This window comes from Zalophus californianus, chromosome 7 (assembly GCF_009762305.2).
Source record: "Zalophus californianus isolate mZalCal1 chromosome 7, mZalCal1.pri.v2, whole genome shotgun sequence".
NCBI lineage: Eukaryota > Metazoa > Chordata > Mammalia > Carnivora > Otariidae > Zalophus > Zalophus californianus.
In genome coordinates, this window is record NC_045601.1 from 144,558,037 (window position 1) to 144,581,001 (window position 22,965).

At 40.3% G+C, this 22,965-nt stretch overlaps 4 non-coding genes across 4 annotated transcripts; 3 read left to right on the forward strand and 1 right to left on the reverse strand.

The window, feature by feature from the left end:
- Nucleotides 1-2,380: 2,380 nt before the first annotated feature.
- Nucleotides 2,381-2,454, forward strand: TRNAI-AAU. The gene has a single exon. It is a non-coding gene; the product is annotated as a tRNA-Ile (tRNA).
- A 9,907-nt stretch (nt 2,455-12,361) lies between these two features.
- TRNAV-UAC lies at nt 12,362-12,434 on the reverse strand. Its single transcript has one exon. It is a non-coding gene; the product is annotated as a tRNA-Val (tRNA).
- Nucleotides 12,435-18,364: 5,930 nt separating this feature from the next.
- Nucleotides 18,365-18,438, forward strand: TRNAT-AGU. The gene has a single exon. It is a non-coding gene; the product is annotated as a tRNA-Thr (tRNA).
- A 3,186-nt stretch (nt 18,439-21,624) lies between these two features.
- TRNAV-AAC lies at nt 21,625-21,697 on the forward strand. Its single transcript has one exon. It is a non-coding gene; the product is annotated as a tRNA-Val (tRNA).
- Nucleotides 21,698-22,965: the final 1,268 nt, after the last annotated feature.

Consider the following 22,965-nt stretch of genomic DNA (forward strand, 5'->3'; position numbering starts at 1 on the left):
TGTTTTCACCCAAGATTGCTGTGCTGACAGCATCACTGTCCGCCTGCATCAGTCTCTGTTACAAAAGGATGGAAAATTCTGAGGTGCTCTCCCTCCCTGGCCTCCCTGGCCCATACTTGGTCCCCACTATCCATTCTCTACCTGGCAACCACAGTGATGCTTTCAAAAGGTAAATTGGGTCATGTCACTCTCCTGCTTAAAACCCTCAGATCGCTTCCAGCTACAACCAGAATAAAGTCTGAATTCCCTCCCGCGGCTACACATACTTTGGCTTTTGAGCTCTTCTCTGAACTCACTTCCTACTACTCTCAACCCTGCATGCCAACCACGTAGCCTCTTTGATTACTTAACATCTAGAGCCAATTCCTACCTCAAGTCCTCACATTAGCTGCTCCCTCTGCCCAGAGGTTGTGCCCTTTAATGACCTTTATTTTTTTAAAGATTTTATTTATTTATTTATTTGACACAGAGAGAGAGCACAAGCAGGGGGAGCAACCGAGGGAGAAGCAGGCTCCCCGCTGAGCAGGGAGCCCGAGGTGGGGCTCGATCCCAGGACCCTGGGATCATGACCTGAGCTGAAGGCAGATGCTTAACCGACTGAACCACCCAGGAGCCCCCTTTAATGACCTTTAAGTGACTTCTTCCTTCTTAACATGGAGGCTCAACTCCAATGTCACCTCCTCCAAGAGGCCTTTCCTGACTGCTCCCAGGTCCCAGTCACTCCCTGTCACATTACCTGTTTTATGAACTTCCCAGGCACCAGCACTAGCTGAAATGACCTTGTTTTATTTTCATTTTTGTTCAACTCCTCTGTACTAGAATGCCCACTCCCTGAGAGAGGGACTTGTGCCATCCCAGCAAACACACCCGTATGGGTTCCATGTTTCACAACCTCATCAATTTTCATGTGAACTCTCTTTTCTAGAAGCTCAAAGAATGCAAAATTGGATCAAAGATTGCAAAAATACTTCTCAGGACCAGGAAGATTGGTAAATTCGTGATTCCCCTGCTTATTACTTTCATTTACCAGTTATGCTCTATAGCGTAGAAAATATTTGAATTCTAATGAGGATAAACAGTTCTGAGGAATGTAGAAGCACTGTGCTCTGAAGACCCCTGGTCTGTCTCATGCAAATTCCACCCTTAAACATGATCAAGTAGGGCTTCTTTCCTGGGCAATCTGCTCTGGAGGTCTCTGCTCTGGTGCGGATGCAGGCATAACCTTATCCCAAAGCGAGAACTCCAGGGGCCTTGTGAACATGCCTAGTCTACGCACCCTCTGTAGACCATACTCTCAACATGACACGGATCTCTCATGTTGAATCTAGAGAAGAACAAAGGTGGAGGACTAGTACTACCTCATCAAAAGATTTCCTATAAAGCTCCAATAATTAGGACAATGTGGTTTGGGCATTACAGGTAGACAAATAGATCAATGAGGCAGGACAGAGTCCAGAAGTAAATACACACACACACACACACACACACACACACACGATCAATTACTTTTCTACAAAGATGCCAACACTAATCAGGGAAGAAGAAAAGTCTTTAAAACAAATGATTCTAGAACAGTTGGATAAATTATAGACCTTCTCTCAATCTCTTTTGCAAACTTCTTCGCAACCTGACATCTGAATGGGTCTGGGTTGGGTGCTGCTAGGCTGTTTTCTCTTCCCCAGCATTCTCTGAGCTTCAGAGCTTGGGGGAAAAATGTAACCTCACCCCTACTCATACCATACTCAAAAATTAATACAAGTGCATCATAGATCTAAACATAAAGCTAAAACTATAAAATATCTAGAAAAAACAGAAAAATTATTTATGACCTTGTAGTAGGCAAGTATTTCTTAGGGAGAAAAGAATAGCGTAAGATACACAAAAAGGGATAAATTGACATTATCAGAATGAAAACTTCTCATTAAAAAACATTAAGGAGTGGAAAGACAAGGAAAAGACTGAAGGAAAACATGCACACTACATACATTTGGCAAATGATCTGTGTCCAGATTAAAGAATTCCTGGAAATCAATTTTAAAAAGACGAGCCAGTAACAAATAGGAGAGAGGAAGCCCCGCTCGGCGACTTTGGTCAGAATCTTTTCGGGTAAGAATTGGAATTTGAGGAAGATGCGCGAGAGGGTTCGTTCCCTCAAACCAAATGTCAAACTTCTCTCCTTTTCCCGTCATCCACAGTGGGGGAGCGCGAACTAGGAAGGAGGTGGGATTTAAAAAAAAAAAAAAAATTGTTCATCTTTCTAGGTTTTTGTTTTGGTGCCCCTCCCCTCTCTCCTACCCCCCCCCCCCCCCCATTTGAAGAACCGGTGGTGCCCTCGATTTTTGTTTCCATCTTCGGAATAGGGGAAGTTTTGCCAACCGCTGGCCGGTTAGCTCAGTTGGTTAGAGCGTGGTGCTAATAACGCCAAGGTCGCGGGTTCGATCCCCGTACGGGCCACGTCTTTTCCTGTTTTACCGTTTCTGAGCAGAAGTCCCCAAGGATCCTCCCCAGAGGACACCACTGCTGAACCGAAATTCTTGTGAGGGCTCTTCTGACCTAGCGTCTTGTTCTTGTTTTTTTTTTTTTTAAGAAGTAACCGACGAAAGCTAAAGTGGAGAGTATTTTTAAAGGAAATTGAGCAAAAGTAGAGCGGGCACAGTTAGGCAAGAGGGGGATAGGAAGAGTTGGAGAATTTCCTGTTTTGTGTTGGGAAAAAAGCTGAAATGATTTTGGCTTATATTACACTTTCAGTAAAGACTAAGAAAGGTTGTTTCTTGCTTTTGTTTTTGTTTTTGTTTTTTGTTTTTTTCTCGGTAGCTGCTTAGAGCGTGGTGCTAATAACTCCAAGGTCGCGGGTTCGATCCCCGCACGGGCCACTGCCTTTATTTAGATGCTTAATTTCTGAAAAAGTCGCTTTTTAACGTTAGAGCTTATTTTCCGAAGGGATGACATATTCAGAAATTGAATCTGAAATGTTCTAACCTTTTGCGTCATTGATGGAGGGAATGTGCACAGGGGGAGGCTTCGGGAAACTTGAGAGCACGGGGGAAGATGACCTCCATAATGTTCAAAGTACGTTCTGCCGAAACTATGAGCATTAAAAGAACCCCAAAAGAAAATTATGTATTATTTAACTTTTTTTTTTTTTAAATCTCTCCACTCTTTAGAACGTGATAATTAGCTGTTATTCTGTGTCTGGTAGATGCTGGGGATATATTGTTATGTGAAAAAAGCAGAAGCTCAAAACGCTTTGTATAAGATTCTGATTCTTCTATTTTAAAATCAGCTTTATTATGAGACGATTTACATGCAATAAAATGCACCCATTTTAAGCATAGAATTTGATATATTTATATACACAAGTAACAACCGTGGCAAAGTAGAGACCATTTCCATGATCCCCAAAAGTTCCTTCGTGCTCTGTGGTAGTAAGAATAATGCCCTCCCCCAAAGATGTCCACATCCTAACCCCTGAAGTCTACAAATATGCTATTTTCATGGCAAAAGGGACTTTGCACATGCAGTTAAGGATCTTAAAAGGAAGTGATTACCCCGAATTATCTGAAATGGGTCCAATGTAATCACAGGGTCTGTGAGAAGAGTCCAGGTCACAGAAGATGTGACCCAGAAGCAGAGGTTGGAGAGACGCGGGGCTATTCTCCAAAGAATACCAGCAGCGTCTACAAGTTGGACAAAGCAAGGAAACAAATTTCCCTCTAGAGCTTCTGGAAGGAATGCAGTGCTGCTGACCCGTTTTAGACTGACCTCCAGAACTGTAAGATAGTAAGTTTATTTTGTTATAAACCACTGAATTAGTGGTGACTTGTTACAATCGCAATAGGAAACTGATACATACCCCTTCCGGTGATTTATACCTTCATCCCAGCCCCAGCCAACTACAGGTCTTCCTTCTGTCATGATGGTTCTGCGTTTTCTGGAATATCTTATAAATCATAGACTATATACTCTTGTGTTCCTGGCTTCTTGTGCACAGCACAATACTTCTGAGATTCATTCATGTACCAGTAGCTTATTCCATTTTATTGCCGAATTGTACTCCATTGTACAGATACATCTGTACATTTGCTTTCCATTCACATATAAATGGATATTTTCACTTCTAGCTATTATGAAGAGTGCTGCTGTGAAGATTAATGGAACAAATCTTTGTGTGGACATATGTTGCATTAGTCAGGGTTCTCCAGAAAAAGAGAGGGAGAGACTTTAAGGAATTGGCACAGGCCATTGTGAAGGTTGGCAAATCCACATCTGCAGGGTAGGTCAGCAGAGTGGAGACCCAGAAAAGAACTGATGTTGTAGCTCCAGTCAAAAGGCAGTCTGCTGGCAGAATTCCCTCTTCCTCAGGAAAGGAAGGTCTTTTTTCTTTTAAGGACTTCAACTGATTGGACGAGGCCCACCCACAATACTAAGGGTAATCTGCTTTACTCAAAGTCCACTGGTTTATTTTTTTTAAGATTTTATTTATTTAATATTTATTTATTTAATACTAATTTATTTATTTATTTGACAGAGAGAGAGAGAGTGCAAGCAGGGGGAGAGGGAGAAGCAGAATCCCCGCTGAGCAGGGAGCCCAACTCGGTGCTTGATCATGACCTGAGCTAAAGCAGATGCTTAACCTACTGAGCCATCCAGGTGCCCCAAAGTCCACTGGTTTAAATGTTAATCTCATCTGAAAAATATCTTCACAGCAACATCTAAACTAATGTTTGGCCAAATATCTGGATACTGTGGCCTAGCCATGTTGACACATAAAGTTAACCATCACATATGTTTTCATTTCTTTTGGGGTAAAATACCTAGGAGTGGAATTGCTGCGTCTCTTGGTCAAGGTATGTTTGACTTTATAAGAAACCACCAACTGTTCTCCAAAATGGTACCGCCATTTTACATTCCAAACAATACTTAGTTCCATTTGTTCCAAACTTCTCCAACATTTGATATTGTCAGACTTTTAAATTTTAGACAGTCTACTGGATTTGAAGTATTATCTCATTGTGGTGTTAATTTGCATTTGCCATAGCTGATAATGAGTATTTTTTCATATACTTATTGACTATTTATATATCTTCTTGTTTGAAGTGTGTGTTCAAGTCTTTTGAGAATGTTTTTCTTGGGTTTTGTCATTTAGTACTAAGTTGTAAGAGTATTTATATATTCTGGATACATGTCCTTTCTTAATTATGTATCTGAATATTCTCACAGTCTGTGACTTGCCTTTTCATTTTTTGATGGAGAACATTTGATCAGATGTTTGTATTTTATAATTCATGCAAAGATATTCTCCAGGGTCATGATGATCTATGTTTTTTTTCTCAGAATTACATAAACTAGGCTTTTGTTTAGGCATATAGTCTAATTTCATCTAATTTTCACATATACTATAACTTTTACATATACTGAAATAAAGATCAAAGTTAATTTTTTTTTCCATATGGCTATCCTGACCTTGCAGCACTATTTTTTTTAAAGACTGTTCTTGTTCCATCCATTATATCGACAACTCTGTCAAAAGTCAATTTATTTTATATGTATACCTCTATTTTTGAAGTCTCTATTGTGTCCCATTAATCTATATGGCTATCCTATGCATATTTTTAAAGTAATATGTGGACCCATTAGGATGGCTCTTATTAAAAAAAAAAAGAAAAAGCAAACAGAAAAGAACAAATGTTGGTGAGGATGTAGACAGACTGGGACCCTTAGGGATTACTGGTGGAAATATAAAATGGTGCAGCCTCTGGGGAAAACCATATAGTGCTTCCTCAAAAAATTGACCATAAAATTGCCATATGCTTCAGCAATTCCACTTCTGGATGTCCACCCAAAAGAGGTCAAAGGAGGGACTCAAACAGATATTGTACAGTTATTTTAACAGCAGCTTTATTCACAATAGCCAGAACCACAAAGCCACCCATGTACCCATTGACGGATGAATGGATAAGCGGAAGGTGTTATAGACATACAATGGAATATTATTCAGCCCCAGCAAGGAAGGACATTCTGACACCTGCTATGACATAGATGAAACCTGAAGGCATTATGCATAAAATAAACAAGTCACTAAAAGAAAATAGTGGATGATTCCATTTATATGAGGTACCTAGCATCATAAAAATCACAGGGAGAGAGAGCAGAGAGCTGGGTGCTGGGGGTGGAGAGGAGGAGCATGGGAGTTAGTGTTTCATGGGTAAGAGTTTTGGTCGGAGAAGATGAAAGCGTTCTGGAGATGGATGCTGGTGATGGGTGCACAGCAACGGGAAGGTGCTTAACTCCACTGAACTGTACACTTAAAATTGTTAAAATGATCCATTTTATGTTATGTATAATTTATCATTATAAAAAAAATCAGTATTTTAAAAAGAAATTTGTAGAGAGTTTTTGAGAACTATGTAAATAGCTTCATCTTCCTCAAAGTTGTACCTACTAGTTTGGCATCCATTCATAATTCTAGTATGAATCAATTGTTCCTGCAATCATTTCAAATCAACAATGTAAAAAGCCTATTTTTCTTCTTACATGGATTGTTTGAAATTCCATTATAAGGAAGAGCTTCCCCTTCTCAGCCATCTGTCTGTCTGTCTATCTATCTCAAATGAACTCACAGATTCCTGCTCAAAGAATTATAATCACTAATCATGTATTTTGATGCTCAGATTGTTCCAAATCTGGCCGATGTGGACCCTTCAAACTAACTTCTGTGTCTTCCTGACATGTGTCATAGTTTTTTAGGAGGTTCTTAATTTGGGGGACAAGAAAAAGCCCCACATTTATATTGTAATTTTGGGGGCCCCAATCTTGAGATCAGCTATTTTTCAAAGGAGCTCCGGATGCTCTTACCAGGGAACGGTTTTTAGAGATCAAGTTCTAGGTTCTGGATAAGCTCATTGCCCCCAGGCCCTCTCACCGATGGAGACAAGAAATCTGCACACACGTACACGTGCATATCTATGTCTATTTCAATATTGATATCTAGCTATCTATAGATAGAACCATGATTTCACAGGGTTGTCTCCAACTATAATCCAACGACCCAGGGTTTATTTTATTCTGTATTTGCCAGCAGATAAACCTAGCTCCCACTATCTCCGATCTCTTTTATTAACGGGAAAAGAGAGAAGCACCTCGAAGAGAATCAGGGATTCCGGCAATGCTGGGAAGCTAAGCCCAACTTCCCGCAGTCACTGTTCATTTCTGTGTAAAGAAAGCCCATTCTTCCTTACCGTGAGTCTTTCCCTTGCGGGTCTCTTTTACCCCTCATACCAAGCACCCCCCTTCTGATGCTTCTGGTCCCCGAATGTGTGGAGGTCTCTCCCACAACAAGGCGTTCTCTGGCACACCGAGTGGGTGTCTCGCGATTTCACTCAATTCTGACACTGTCTACCTGGAGATAGTTCAGACCCCACGGGTTAAGCGCTCAGTCCCACACCACTCCCAGCGCACTGAGGTGCCAATCAAAGGACTCCAGGTCATCCCCCACTTTTGTCCGATTTGGCTAAAATCCCACGTTCCCATGGCCCCCTCCTCTGGTTCCCTTAATTTGCTAGAGCAGCTCACAGAGCTCAAGCGAACCAGTTTATTAAAGGATGTGATAAAGGAGGCAGATGAACACCCAGATGTGAAGGGCGGGCGGGATCGGGTGTGTGGGAAAGGCACGGGGTCTCCACGCCCTGCCCTGGGGCGCCCCTCCCACACCTCCGCCCCTTCCCCAGCCTGGAAGCGCTCTAAACCCCCACCTTGGGGTCTTATAAATGCTTCGCGATCAGGTCGGCGCGATCATTAATTCCATTTCTAGCCCTTCGCCCTTCTCAAGCCAATGGAGGGTGGGACGGAGAATTCCCAGCTTCCGGGCACGGCTTGGTCTTTCCCATGACCCCTCCCACCCCCACCCCCAGGAGCCCCCCCGGAGTCGCCTCATTGGAACAAAAGACACTCCCGTCCCCCGGGAAGTGACAAGGGCTTCAGGAGCCCTGTGCCAGGAACTGGGGGCAGAGCCCAGTGTCTGCTTCGTGTTAGCGCACAGTTAAGCCGAGCTTCCACGTGGCAGGACCCCTCAAGGGCCCGGCTGATCCTGTAAAGCGGCTCGGGGTAGGACCGGAGTGGGGGCTGTAACTGTTCTGCTTAATGGCCCTCCTCTGCATTGACGCCCCCTTTGGGACATGCCGCGTCACCATGTTTGTCAGTGTTCCCCGGGGAAAAATGCATAGTCTCTATACGAGGTTCCAAAAAGTCTACCTTCTTGACTATGCTGCCCTGGTTCTTTATATCCTTTCTTATTTTAGGTTCACTTCGCCTATCCTGTGCTGAAGGTGCCCTTTTAAAGTCTTTATGATTCCTGCTTTTAAAGCTATTTCTTGTATCTTCCGTAATTTTTATTTTATAAATGTAGTTAGTACATTCTTTAGTACGCAACTATATATGTAAGTGTTCTGACTTTATTGGATTCATAGCCTTTAACCTTCAAAACTGATCTCTTTTGTCATGTTTAATTGGGGGGGCCTTGAATTCAAAATTATCACATGTCAAGATCATGAACCCTGCTTTTTTATGGTTTCCTCCTGGTGTATCTTCGCCCATTTCTTTTCTTTTTTTTTTAAATGAACGTATTTTTTTATTATGATGTTGTGTTAGTCACCATACAGTACTCCATTAGTTTTTGATGTGGTGTAGCCCATTTCTTTATTTTCTTCTCTCTGAACAATTCTGCTTTAGATGTACATCTTAACAATATATTGTTACATTTTGCTCTGCGAGCCAATCTGAAAACATTTTAACATATGACTTAAGACCATTAATATCTAATGATATGATCGATACATTTGTTCTTAACTCTGTCATATTTTATCATTATAACGTGTATTTCTTGTATTTCTTTTTTGGTATTTCTTTTCTCATTTAAAGAGGTTCTTGTGACATCTAGCCTGGTTTGAATTTTTGTCCTAGCAGTTACCTTAATTCTCCTGTTTCCCCGTGTATTTACCTTATCTAACTTGTTTTCTCCCCAGTTTTATTGTTGTTGTTGTTGTTGGCCATTCACTCTTGCTCACTGTCTATGTGGTGGTCTGTACATTTATTTTGTTTCCTCTTTCCTTTCCCTCCTTTTCCTATTTTTACATGCATTATTTATTTTGTGCCAGAAGAGAAACATTTAAAATTATGCTCCCACCTCTGCCCTTGCATTTATTTTAGTCGAAGATCTACAATTAAATATATTAAATGTTCACCCAATGAAGTTTCTTTATTTCTTAACTAAATGAACCCATCCTATCGTATACTCTGCAAGAAGAGTCCCGTATGGGCATATTTAAAACGCTCTTCTATAGTCTTGATTCTTGAAGGTCTCAGCTTGGCTAGATATAGAATTCTTGCTTCACTCTTCTATTTCTATTTTTTTCATGCTAATCTAATTTTTTTTATATTGCTCTTCAGAAGTCTGATGCTAGGCTTCTTCTATTTATAGAAACTTCTGGGATTATAGATTTAATTATTATTTATATTTTATTGACCATTTTTCTTTCTCTCAGAAACTCCAATTACTCATATATTGGCATTTCTTTGCCTGCTTTTTATTTAAATCATTTTTATCTGACCCATTTTACTTCTTTCTTTCTCTCCTTTTCATTTTCTCAGCGGGTTCTTTCTTCAATTCCCATTACCAAACATTTGTGTTGTAAATTTATTGTCCCTTGGGCGCCTTGTAATGTAGTCTTCATTTCTGAAGTGATTTTTCTTTTTTTCTTGCATTTTTTTCTACATTCAACCAACTTTCATTTCATGTCTTCCCATTTTTGTCCATTTGTTTTAATTTTTTGAATTTCTAATCTGTGATTTTTTTTTTTTAATCCAAAAATGTTTGTTTGAAAATGTCTCTTGCAACAACATGGATGGACCTAGAGGGTATTATGCTAAGTGAAATAAGTCAGTCAGAGAAAGCCAGTTATCATATGATTTCACTTATATGTGTAATTTAAGAAACAAAACAGAAGATCATAGGGAAGGGAGGGGAAAATAAAATAAGATGGAATCAGAGAGGGAGAGAAACCATAAGAGACTCTTAACCATAGGAAACAAACTGAGAGTTGCTGGAGGGGAGGGGGGTGGGGGGATGGGGGATGGGCATTAAGGAGGGCACGTGATGTAATGAGCACTGGGTATCATAGAAGACTGATGAATCACAGACCTCTACCTCTGAAACTAATAATACACTATATGTTAACTAACTGAATTTAAATTAAAAAAATAAAAATCAAAGAAAAAGAGGAAAAAGGTGAAATAAATAAAAGGATCACAAAGTGAGATTTTCTTAATTACTAAATGCAACATATATTTAACAAGTATATAATGTTATTTATGTTCACTTTAGTTTATTGGTGCACCTTATCTTTTCCTTCAGTAAATGAGATTCTATGAAATCTTAAAGTGATAATGTAAAATTTTCTTTAAGTGTTAAAAAAAGGAAATTATTGTATGTCATGAATATTTCTTATATGAAAATAATGGCTTAAGTTAAAATGGCTCTTTACTCAATACTTATTATATGAATAATACTTATAGCCACTTCACATTATTGGGAAATGATATATACATGAAAATAGTATAATCAAAATGAATTTGTTCCTGAGAAACACTACACTTTGAAACTAGGTTAACTAGGTGAATACTATACTTTTAAACTAGGTTATACTTTTAGAATATGTTTTTTTATAATATTATTTTTTTATGCACAAGTCGTTTTTGATTTTCAGAAAATAAACTTTGTGTTATTTTTAGCGGATTATTTTCTTCAGTATAAAATTATAGTTATTAATACTCAGTAATGTCATGATACAAATTTGTACATTTGTTTTCATATATTTTCATTAAAATTGCTTTTGAAATGCAAAAAACAAGGAAAAGGTCTCATTCAAACGGGAGCTGTGTTAAATTTTTCTTCTGCTTTTTCATTTTGGGAAGATTTTCAACAGCTAAAATATTTTGATTTTGTGTTTTCTTATACTTGATTGGTATAAAGTTTATTCAGATATTGTGTGAAGAGATTTAGGATAATTTACACAATTCCTTGTTCAAGACCAACCTCTTCTATCCCTACATAAAAATACAGTAACTTTAATAGATGTCTTTGGGAGAGGGAGTAGGGGCCCAAGGGGAGAAGTTGCTGTGTCTTCGGAGTTTTGTCTCCTTTGGTCTTGCAGGATTTTGAATCCCCTTCTTTGTTTTTCCTTTACCAACCAATCTCCAAAGGGAGCTTCTCCCTCCTGTTTTCTTTTCACTCATAGGTCCTTCCTTTGTGTGGCTACTGCCTTATTTCTGGCTAACGTTCACATTCCTTCCCTGTAAACGGTGCTTTGATCTACCAGGAGCCCTTTTCATGTTTTCTCACTCAGAGTGGAATTTCTATTTGAAAGGAGGGGAATTTTACCTCATTCTTAAGATCTCAGTTGCCATTTTCTTACTTCTAGATGGATTTCTGGACCTTCTTTCAATCTCTGCAGAGACTTGCCTTTGGGAGCTCCCGAAAGATAGGTCTGCTTGGATTGGATGTTTCTAGTTCTCCCGACAAGTAACCTGAAGTTTGTAGTGTTCTCTCTTCTAGTCTGGGAGAAGGTATGGTTTTATTGTTGTGTGCGTGTGTTTTAATATGTTGGGAAATTCAGATCTGAGCAATTATTACTATCCTCAGGTTTTAAATCACTACCCAAATTATGAGACATTTAAAAATTACATAGTGCTTTAAAAAAAAAAAAGTGTGCTTTCCATTTTATTTAATAGTGTCAAATTTTCTCACATCGGTACTGTAGCAACTTTCTGTCCACAAGCATGTGAATGTTCGTGTTTCCTTACAAAACCACAAAAGAATGTCTGATCTACCCTCCTTAAAATCTGGTTCTGTGGGAAACCGCACATGTCTAATTACATGAAAACTGGAGTCTTCCAGTTTCTGAGATCAAACACGTGGGGTTTCCTTTAACTACATTTCTCCACCTCTACTGCTTAAAATTGCCAAAGTAGATGCTGTTTCTGCAATTATAAGTCCTTAATATTGTAACTACCACAGAATTAAAATAATCTTTTCAATCAGGCCCTGGCTGTGTACTATTTTAAAGTATCCATATTTGTTGTTGATCAGGCCTTGCTTGTAACTTGTTTTCTCCCTGGCCATCATGAAAAGCAGAGAAATCCTCTGATAGTGAAAGCCAGCGTGGCCCCACACCGCGTGCCCAGTCAAGTGAGTGTCCAGAAGGGGAAACTGAGGACGCAACCCACTGGGCCCTAGGTTATCTCAGTATCTGGAGGGAAAAGGAAAACTCCCCAAATTTCTTTTGAGCAGAAGCCAAAGGTAACCTTGTGGTTCCACTGGGAATCGAACCCAGGATCTTCTGCGTGTAAGGCAGATGTGCTAACCACTACACCATGGAACCTGAAGACAACCTATTCTCCTAAGAGCTCTTACTAGAATCAAGATGAGAAAAGAAGACCAAAATTAGGTAACAATTGTTATTATGACTAAGAATTAACTCCTGTGAACTTGGCCCAGGGAGGATGTGTGGAACAAATGAACTATCTGCATCTCACATACACAGCCTTGAAAGTCTCAATGAGTACTATGACTTCTCCATTTCCATTCTCCTGGAACAGTCTTAGTCTGGTCAACATTTGTTGTTTTTCTACCCATATTTATTGAGAGCTTACTATACTCCAGACACTTTTCAAGGCTCTGGGATACACAGTACATACATAGTTAAAAAAAAAAAATCCCTTCTTGAGATGACATTAACTACATTAACTACATTAACTCCTCCTTTGCCCCTTGTCCTGAAACTACTGCACATTTCAATTCACAAGATCAACAAACGCATTTATTAAGATCACTATCAAGCCCATCATCAATATCTAGTATTACTATGAAATTAGTTTAGAACTTGCAGACCTCTTGAAAGAGTCTTGAGGTTGTTTATATGCCTTGCCTTAACTATAGAAAGTTAGCCGCTTTGACATAACCAAATGTTTGTGCTGTTGGGCTTGTTTCTTTGTGCTCCCGTAGGCAGCAGAACATGCCTTAGCCAGTCTGCTAGCTCCATGAGGAGGATGAGACTCACGTGGAACAGAATGCACTCTCCCTCTACCCCAGTCTGAGTCTTTATCAAATGATCCTCAGATGTTTCAGCAAGCCCCGCTGAGATCAGATTTATCCAGTTGAGTCCAACCTACATCAAGTGACCCAGAGCCAACCAGTAGTCTCTTGGGAATAAATAACTATGTTTTACGTTGGTGATATTTGGGGTGATTTCTTATGCAGTAGCAGCGGATTGACACAGAAGGAGACAGAATTTGAGAACATCCAGTCTGAGATGAAGGCATATCCATTACACATCACGTGTCCACACCCGTTCAGCCATGAGCCACTGAGTGATAGAAACACTGTCTGTCTGTGGGAAATTTCCACTTAGTGTTGAACCAGTGTATTTGGTTAACTCTCCAATGGTCCCAGATAGAAACGGACTTATTTACCTCTAGGATATATATTAAAATATGCATACCAAAATGAGACAAAGCCGTTAAAAGAACACTATAGACCAACATCTCTCTTAAATATAGGCACAAAAAATCCCTAAATAAATATTGGCAAATCAAACTCAGAAATATATAAAAAGGATAATACATTATTACTACATGAAGTTTATCCCGGTTTGTTTTAACATTCAAAAATCAATCAGGGCAATTCACCATATTTTTTTAATTCAACATATTAATAAGCTAACTAAATACAAAAAACAATATGATCGTATCAATAGAGGCAGAAAAAGCATTTAGTAAAATTCCACATCCATTCATGATAAAAATTCACAGCAAACTAGGAATAGAAGGGAGCTTTGGTTCTTTAATCAAATAAAGGATATCTACAAAAAAAAAGGAAAGAAAAAGTTACAACCAACGTCATACTTAATGGTGAAAGACTGAATGCTTCCTTCTAAGATTTAAATCAAAGCAAAAAGTCCTCTTTCTCACTTTTCCTGGTCAAGGAAAGACTTAGAGATCTTAGCTACTACAATAAAACAAAATGTGCAGATTGAAATGGAAGAAATAAAGCTCTCTCTGTTCACAAATAACATGATTTTCTGTGTAGAAAATCCTATATATAACCTGAGTAGACATTTCTCCAAAGAAGACATATAGATGGCCAACAGACACATGAAGAGATAGATGCTCAACATCACCAGTCATCCTGGAAATGCAAATCAAAACCACAGTGAGATATCACCTCACACCGGTCAAAATGGCTCGTGTCAAAAAGATAAGCAACAACAAGTGTTGGTGAGAATATGGAGAAAAGAGAACGCTCATACACTGTTGGTGGGAATTTAAATCAGTGCAGCCACTGTGGAAAACAGTATGGTGGTTCCTCAAAAAATTAAAAAATAGAATTACCCTATGATCCAGTAATTCCACCGCTACATATTTACCCAAATGAAATGAATGCACTAATTTGAAGAGACATATGCACACCTAAGTTTATCGCAGCGTTATTTACAATAGCCAAGATATGGAAGCAACCTGTGCCCTTTGATAGATGAATTGATAAAGAAGATACTACACGTGCACGCGCGCGCGCACGCACTAGAATATTACTCGGTCATAAAAAATGAATGAAATATTACCATTTGCAACATGGATGGACCTAGAGGGTATTATGCTAAGTGAAATAAGTCAGACAGACCTTGCTGAATTCTTACCTTGTTTCTTTTTTTCCTTTTTCATGCCTTTATCTGCCACACTGTTTTAAAATAAGTAGTGGCAAGCATTTTTCTTTTTTGTAAGGTCATGCTTTTTTTTACCGTAACAGTAGCCAAAGACGTGGTGGAGTCCTTACAGGTAGTTCAGCACATGTCATGTTCCAAAACGTGCTTTGTCTCAAGACATCCATATTACAGAAATAAAGTTAAATTGTGGAGAGGCGAGAGTCGGCAGGGCACTTTTCACTGGACGGGGAAAATTGGCCTTTTAGAATGAAAGTCTAGGAAAGACTGCGGAGGCTTTAATCAATGTGGTAGAAGTACAACTTCCAAAGTGGAGGCCACTTGAACTTCAGATGCTGTAGTGAGAAAGATGAATTTTGGAAGAACAGGGTTGCCCGTGGAGGCTCAACAGAGGCCCAGACCAAGAAGACCCATAATCTCAAAAAGAGAGTTCCCACATCCTCAGAAGGATAGCATAGTTTGTAAAAATGTACAACAGAAGAAAACACAGTGCCTTATTTCAATACTCCAATTTATGTAGAAAGGAAGAAGAAATTGAAAAGGAGGATGGAATGTTTGTAAAACATCACTGAATTTCAAATAGTTAAAATACATTTATACTCACACCTCCTGCCAATCTTTTTCCATTGAGCTACTGCGATAATACTCAAGAATGAACATGATTTATCAACTGCTTAACCTCTCTTTTCCATTTATTTGCTTTTTGTATGTAATAATATCAGGATCTCTTAAGCAACTGCATTTTCCCTTTATGTATTAGGCATTCTTTCTTTTGTGTATTTTTATTAGAAGCAGTTTCTCTACTTGCGATTATCATTTATTATAAAACTCGAGTAGTTAATTTCAATCAGTCAAGGCAGTTCTGTACAAGTGAGATCTATAGTTCAAGAAACTTCCGAAAAAAAACATTAAATATGACTACTTTCAGTGTAGGCTGGAATGTTGAAGGTTTCTATTGAGGGTTCTTATTTATTTTTTCTGTGCATCTAAAAATTTTTGATGTTATTCACCAGCTATAAATATTTGAATGTCTTTGGTGTCCATTATATGCAGGAATGCACTGAGGGAAGGGTACTAATGTAATTTCTGGGCCTCTCTGTTTGCAGTAGAGTTTTACAGATAAACACAAAGGATAGAACACCATGATATTGAATTGTTATTTAATTTACCATATTAAAAAACATGTTTTCTCCCACACATGTCGTAGTCCACTGAAAAATATGCTATTTCTCTCTCCTCTGCTACAATTTTTTGCATGCTAGCTCTATTTCTTGTTTAATTTCTTGAACGATAGTTGGAATAACATAGATGCTATCTGTTTGCAGTATTTGATCTGTTTAAATTAATAGAATACCAACAAAATAAATAACTCTACTTAAGAGTTACCATTAGGAATTAAAAACCGTAGGTCTGAATTAAGGATTCATCCACATTCTCAAGAATATGAGAAACGGAATTTAGGTGGAAGTACAGAGATCAACCAACTGCAGAATGATATTTCACAGGCTCAGAAGTAGACAGACACAAAAGTATATAGACAAGCAAAAAGACCTTCAGGGAACTACACCCGTCCTATCACACGTAAAAATGTTCTAAAGGGTAACACAGATTGTTTTTGTTACGAAAGAAATAAATGAATGTGGATTTTGGAAACAGCCTAAAGCGAATTGGTCTGAGTCTTGGAATCATACATTTGAGCATCTCGTGTCTGTCTCCATCTCGAAGCCAGTCACTTCTTCCTGGACTCAACTGAAGGTTTCTAATGAAAAAGGCGTTTTGAAGGTATTTCCTGGATGAGGTTCAGTGACACAGTGGGTATGTCATCTAAAAATCAACCCAAACTTTCCAGATTCAACAACTGGCTGGCTTGCTCTTGTGCTTTTTAAAAAATACATGTCTTCCTAAATGATCTTACGTGGTCCAAGGAATAACCTGGAGAAGAATTGGCTGAACCCTCATCTCTCCTGATGCCGACCCCAGTGAACGGCGCAGTGCACGGTTCACACGCAAGACAAAGCCTCTCTTGACCCCCAGATCCACTAGTTCCTGGTTGTACAGGAAGACAACAAGCACTTGATTCCACCGGTGTCAAAAGCATTTACATTTCTCTACATATGAGGCGGGGGGGCGGGGGGGTGTGTGGAATTTCCTGATTATTATATCTGTATTTATAGGCTGTTATTTACATTTGCAAGTGGTTGATTGCACTCTTCAAGCATCAGGATAACAGGGAACAGTGCTGAGACTCCATGTGGGTCGGGGATCCTCAGATTTGTCTTGGCCCCCTCCTGCTTCATCTGACTCTGGACGCTCCTGATTTTCAGTCTCAACCCTTGGTTTCTCGGTCAATCACTTTGCTCTGCTTCCCTGGGGTCACTCTTTTCTGTTTTATTTGCACTTTTCTCCCCCAGGAAGGGCTGCAAATTTTTCAGCTTAGCTTCGTCTTTGCAGGACCAGGACTGGATGTCGCCCTTACTGATCTTGTGCCTCTTCAGCTACACTGGCTTGGGGATCAGGGTGGGGGTGTGTGGAAGGGGAAACAGAGAGGGTGGAGGGGGCAGGGGCAAGGGGGTGTGGGGGGCAGCAAGCAGCGACAGCCCAGCGAGGCTGCTCCCGACAAAGCACTGTGTATTTTTTATAGAAGTTTGTGGAATTTTATTATAGATATGTGTGTTCAATTGGTGTTTGTTACAATACACTCCTCCAACGTTTGTCTCAAGGATAGACGAGATCATCTAAAGGTTTGTCCAGTTCCAGTCTCTTGGAATGAGAACGTGTGCCTTTTCCAGATCATTTTTAGTATTTGTTTTTCAGAAAGAAAGGGATAATTATTAGTTTTAATATCAATATCAGGAAAAAGGTGAGAGTAAGAAGACATCTATCCAATATTGCTTGGTGGGAAAAATGTAAGGATGCTAATATACCAGTGAAGTTTTAATGTGTGTTGATATTTATATATAATTTCTTTTTTAAACAACTTTTTTCCAAGTTTGTATTTAAATTTCAGGTAGTTAACAGACAATGTAACATTAGTTTCAGGTGTGGAATTTTAGAAGCGCTGTGTATTTTTAATGCATCTCCTTTGCTACAGCAAATTACCAGTCTCCGAAAATACAGAAGATGGTCAGTTTTACGTGGGATTAAAAAGCAACCGCTTAGGGACAAAAAGAAGAAAACTGCATTTTGCCAAGTGATTTACATGTCATTCCAGGGAAGTCTCAGGGCAATCCGCATCGCTTGAGCCTGTGTAGCTGAGAAGCACCATTGTCTCCCTATTGCAGATTTGAAGCTGAATCCATCTTCCGTGTGGAGCTGTAAACGCTCCTGGAAGGCCAATGGTCTGGCTGCCTGCTGCAAGGGTTCCAGGGGCTGAGGCAGTCTCTCTTCCCTGCACAGTGTATAACTGCTGGGCACCTTTCAGGAGAAAGTAAGAAAACTTGATCAAAGTCCTGAGAATTAAAAAAAATGATAATAATCCTGAGAATTAGTCTGGATGCACTTCTGATGGTCAAAAATTCTTGGGAACCACAGCAGTCAGACGGAACAGTGAAGTCACCCTCAAATTATATGCAAGCGAGCCACATTCTGGTGTGGGCTCCGTGGCTTAGCTGGTCAAAGCGCCTGTCTAGTAAACAGGAGATCCTGGGTTCGACTCCCAGTGGGGCCTTCCAATGTGAGCTTTTGTAACTTAGTAGTCCGAGAATTGGAGATAATTTGAATTTACATCCCTAAAGCCCCAGAAGTGGGAGGGACAGCATTAGATAAAGAATCTTATTTGAAAAAAAAATAACAACAACAAAATATCTCCCAATAGTACAGTGATAGAAAAACCAAAATATCTATGCTGAGAACTGAAAAACTCAGAGAGCTTGTTCTACTGTTATGCTTTGAGCACTGGAATTGCCTAGCATAAGTGAGGTTTGCTTCTTGGTCTTCTTCTACCATTTGAAATCAAATGTCAGGCACTCACCACTTCGGTTTTATGTGATCTCTGTGACTGTCTTAATTATTTTTGCCTCCTAGAATCTTTACCAACTAGAACACTGCCCACATTTATTTTTCTTGAATGGCTCCTTGAATAGCTATTTCCCCCTCCCCCAGCCCCAAGTTTGCACCAAATAGCTTTTTGGCCCACTGAATAGTGCACCATGGTTCTCAAAATTTAGTGAGCACATGAGTTACCTGGTGATCCATTAAAATGAAAGATTTAATCCATTACATCTCTGATGGGGCCTGAAATTCAGCCTTTGTACAAGCTCCCTGGTAATTGATAGTTATTCTGCTGGTACATGGACCCTATTCTGTGTAGAAAGACTAGTGACTTAGTGATCGTTTCAATGGTTGTGGCTTTTTTTTTTTTTTTTTTTGAGGTAAAACTGGCATGTAATATTATATACCTTCCAAGTGCACATCTGTATGCAGTGCACAGTGATCACCACCAAAACGTCTTCTTCCATTCAGTAGGTTGTCTTTTCATTTTGATGGATGGTTTCTTTTGCTGTGCAAAAGCTTTGTGGTTTGATGTAGCCCCATTTGTTTACTTTTGCTTTTGTTTCCCTTGCATTTGGGGTCGGATCCGGGAACACATTGCTAAAACTGATGTCAAGGAACTTACTGCCTATATTTTCTCCCAGGAATTTTACGGCTTGAGGTGTTACATTCAAGTCTTTAATCCATTTTTAGTTCTTTTTTGTGGGTGGTGTAGATATGGTCTAGTTTCATTCTGGTGCATGTGGCTGTCCGGTTCTCCCAGCACCTCAATGGTTGTGGTTTTGAGTTCTATTCTTTTATACGTTTATAGCCACTTTCCACACCCATTGGTGAGCCTGGGGTTGTGCTTACTCATTTGCCTTTTGTCAAATCCAATTCAAAAGAAATGAAAGAAAAGGACAAGGTAAAAATTCAAATATAAATTAGTGTAAATCAAGTAGTGTTATAACTGTTCTCTCCTTTTCATGCGGTAAGGGACTCGAGGATATACCAGAAACTTTGGAAGGCAGAGAAGAGGATAAGAAAGAAGAATTAATGGCAAAGCACACAACATTCCTTTAAAGAATGCTGGAGGCAAGTGGAAATAAAAGTATAAACCTGAAAACTCTTGGTGCATTTATTAGTTACCTAACTCTAAAAAATAGTAAACCTGGAAAAAATAAAAACAAAATAAACCCCGAGACTTGAGATTTTCTTATGTGCTCTGTTTCTTCGATGTTCTAAGAAATACTTTTATTAATCATGCTCTCCGTCCCACTCATGGTGCACAGCCTTTCTCAAACAATGGGTTTCGTTTCAATGAGTTTCTTGCTTCTTCCCGTAGTGGTGTAACAGGCTGATTTCTCCTTTCGTGAGCCATTTGGGAGGAATGTTGTGTGTCAGAAGATTTATTTTATAGATCTCTCGGAGTGGAATGCTGGCTACTGTAAGAAATGAAGGTGATAAACAGTGATACGAAACACTGCTGGGAGAGGTGAGTGCTTAAATAAAATAACTGGAGAGTGTTTGTTCTCTACAAATTGATCCCAAATAAGATCTGGAAATTCACCGGTATGTCTTCACTGAAGTGTCTTGTCTTTAACTGAAATCCTCTTTCTCTACTGACTAAAGTGAATGGATCCTCGTTATTTCTAGGTCCCAGGACATCTCCTCTGACCCCCGACGTACCATACATACTGCTCCTGATGCCGGATCCCCCTTCTCTCCTCCACCAAAGTATTTCTTTTCCTCTATCAAATCTCATCTCAGTGATATCAAATATCACTTCTTTTGAAAGCCTTTTCTAATCACTAGGAGTTGGAAAATTGCCCCGTTTCTATGCTTCTGTGAAAATGCATGAGCATTTATCTCTGTGGTTTCATTTGGCAACTTAAAAATAATTAACCTATTTTGCGCAATCATATTACAATAGTCAGCGCATGTGCCCTTTGGTACCCCAGGCCCGTCCAATTTTTCCGGACATCTGGTACCTCCAGAGCCTAGGTCAGCACTGGGCACATTGTGGGCTCCTCATTAATTCTTTTAAAATAAACGCCTACTCAGCTTATTGAAAAATGAACTATCATTTATGCTGTCGACTTGATGTCAGAAGAAAGAAAGAAGACTGGAGATCTTGCCATCTAAGAAATACCGCCTGTCTTCTGTTGCTGCAACGCTGCGACCAGACCCGTTCCTGGTGAGGAGGGGGTTTTCCAAGTTGCCGTTTGTCAGAGGTGCGGACACGGATCTCTCACAACGGGTTTGAGGAAAGGAAAGGTCATTCCGCAGTGAGCACCATCTCGATCCCTCAGGGAAGCGCTGGGAAGGGGAAAAAGCGTGAGGAACGTCAGTTCAAAAGAAGAGAAAAATTAGAAACTAGGCAAGCACACCATCTGTTGAGCACATTGACACCGGTCCCTGAGCCCTGCTGTTGCAGAGCCGTGGGGGGGGGGGAGGGGGGGACACGGAGTCATCGTGTCACCCCTTTGTCACCCCCCCCCACAGTAAGCTGGGCACAGCCCCCCGCCCCCGCCCGGCGGAGGCCCCCCGGACCAGCTTGGCCCTGGCGGGAGCGTGGGACGTCTCCAGCGCGCTGCGGCGCTTCCCGCTTCTCAAGGTCAGGAGACACCACACGCCCCGAGAGCCCGAGGTGACCCTGCCCGCAGCCTGGGAAGGGATTTGGACTCTGGTTTCGAGGTGCCTTCGGCGGTGAGTTACGGAGTTTCCATATTGTCGTTTTAACAAACCAAAAGTGTAAGGAGAAATAAATTCATCGTGAGTGAAAATATACTAAAAGAAAAATCATTCAAAATTCCTGGGTTTGGGGCACCCAGGAAATGGGCGTATCAATGCCTGCAATTTTGAGACGCTCCCCGACCCGAGGGTTTCCGTAGTGTAGCGGTTATCACGTTCGCCTAACACGCGAAAGGTCCCCGGTTCGAGACCGGGCGGAAACAACCCTTCCTCTAGAGTTTTGTCACTTTGGGTGAAATGCCATCTTATAAGTGCCTAAGCCTTTGTGCACCCTCCCCAGGGGCCCCCACCAGAAAACACGGGTTTCCCAAGTTACCCGGAGTCCAGCTGTGCTGAGACTTGCATCCTCACCTGCCCGGTCGACCTGGCCCCTTGGAGCCCTGCCCTCAACAGAGGCCCTCTGAGAATAAGAGCGTCCTAGAAATCCTATTTTAACTTTAAAATAGGTCCTTTCTTCTTACGTATTACACCTTATGTCGTCTGGAATCAAAACCTCTTACAACATACCTGTAGGAATATCTTCTTGCAGCCTGTGGCTAGTGTCTCCTCTTTTTTTTAAATTTTATTTTATGTTATGTTAGTCACCATACATTACATCATTAGTTTTTGATGTAGTGTTCCATGATTCACTGTTTGTGCATAACACCCAGTGCTCCATGCAGAACGTGCCCTCTTTATTACCCATCACCAGGCTAACCCATCCCCCCACCCCCCTCCCCTCTAGAACCCTCAGTTTGTTTCTCAGAGTCCATCGGCTCTCATGGTTCGTCTCCCCATCCGATTTCCCCCCCTTCATCAGTTTTCCCTTCCTACTATCTTCTTCTTCTTCTTCTTCTTCTTCTTCTTCTTCTTCTTCTTCTTCTTCTTTAGTGTCTCCTCTCTTCACTCAATCTTCTGATGAAAAATGTGTCAACCACGGCTCAGGTATTTCCAATCTAATAACCCTATAAAATGAATATCAACACACAGTTCACAGAAGAGGAAATAAAAATGTCTTTTATATAAATGTCAAGATACTTGACCTACTCATCAGAGACATGTAAATAATTAAACTCCAGGGGGTATCCCTTTTCACTTACCAGAATGGCAGAATAAAAGCATTGGCAGCATTCTCTGTTAGGGAGGATTCGTTCATTCAGTAAAGGTCTGTGGAACGCCTGCTTTGTGCCTGGCCCTGACCCATGCCCTTGCTGTACCCAGATCCAGACTCAGAGTCCTGACAGAGGTGTGTTTCATTGTTGGCCCCAAACCAGATGCCACGACTCTCAATGACACCATTTTCGAAAACAGGCACCGCTCAGCGGGTCAAACAAAAGTCAACCGATCCTCAGTTTTGGAATTTGGTAGACATTGAAGCCATGTAAAGTGTTTGCATTTATATGCAAAGAGAGTTCAGGTTTAGGCTCAGCTAAGTAAAACATTGTTACTTACAAGAAGGTCCAGAAGGACGTTTGGAAGTCCAGTGCAGCTG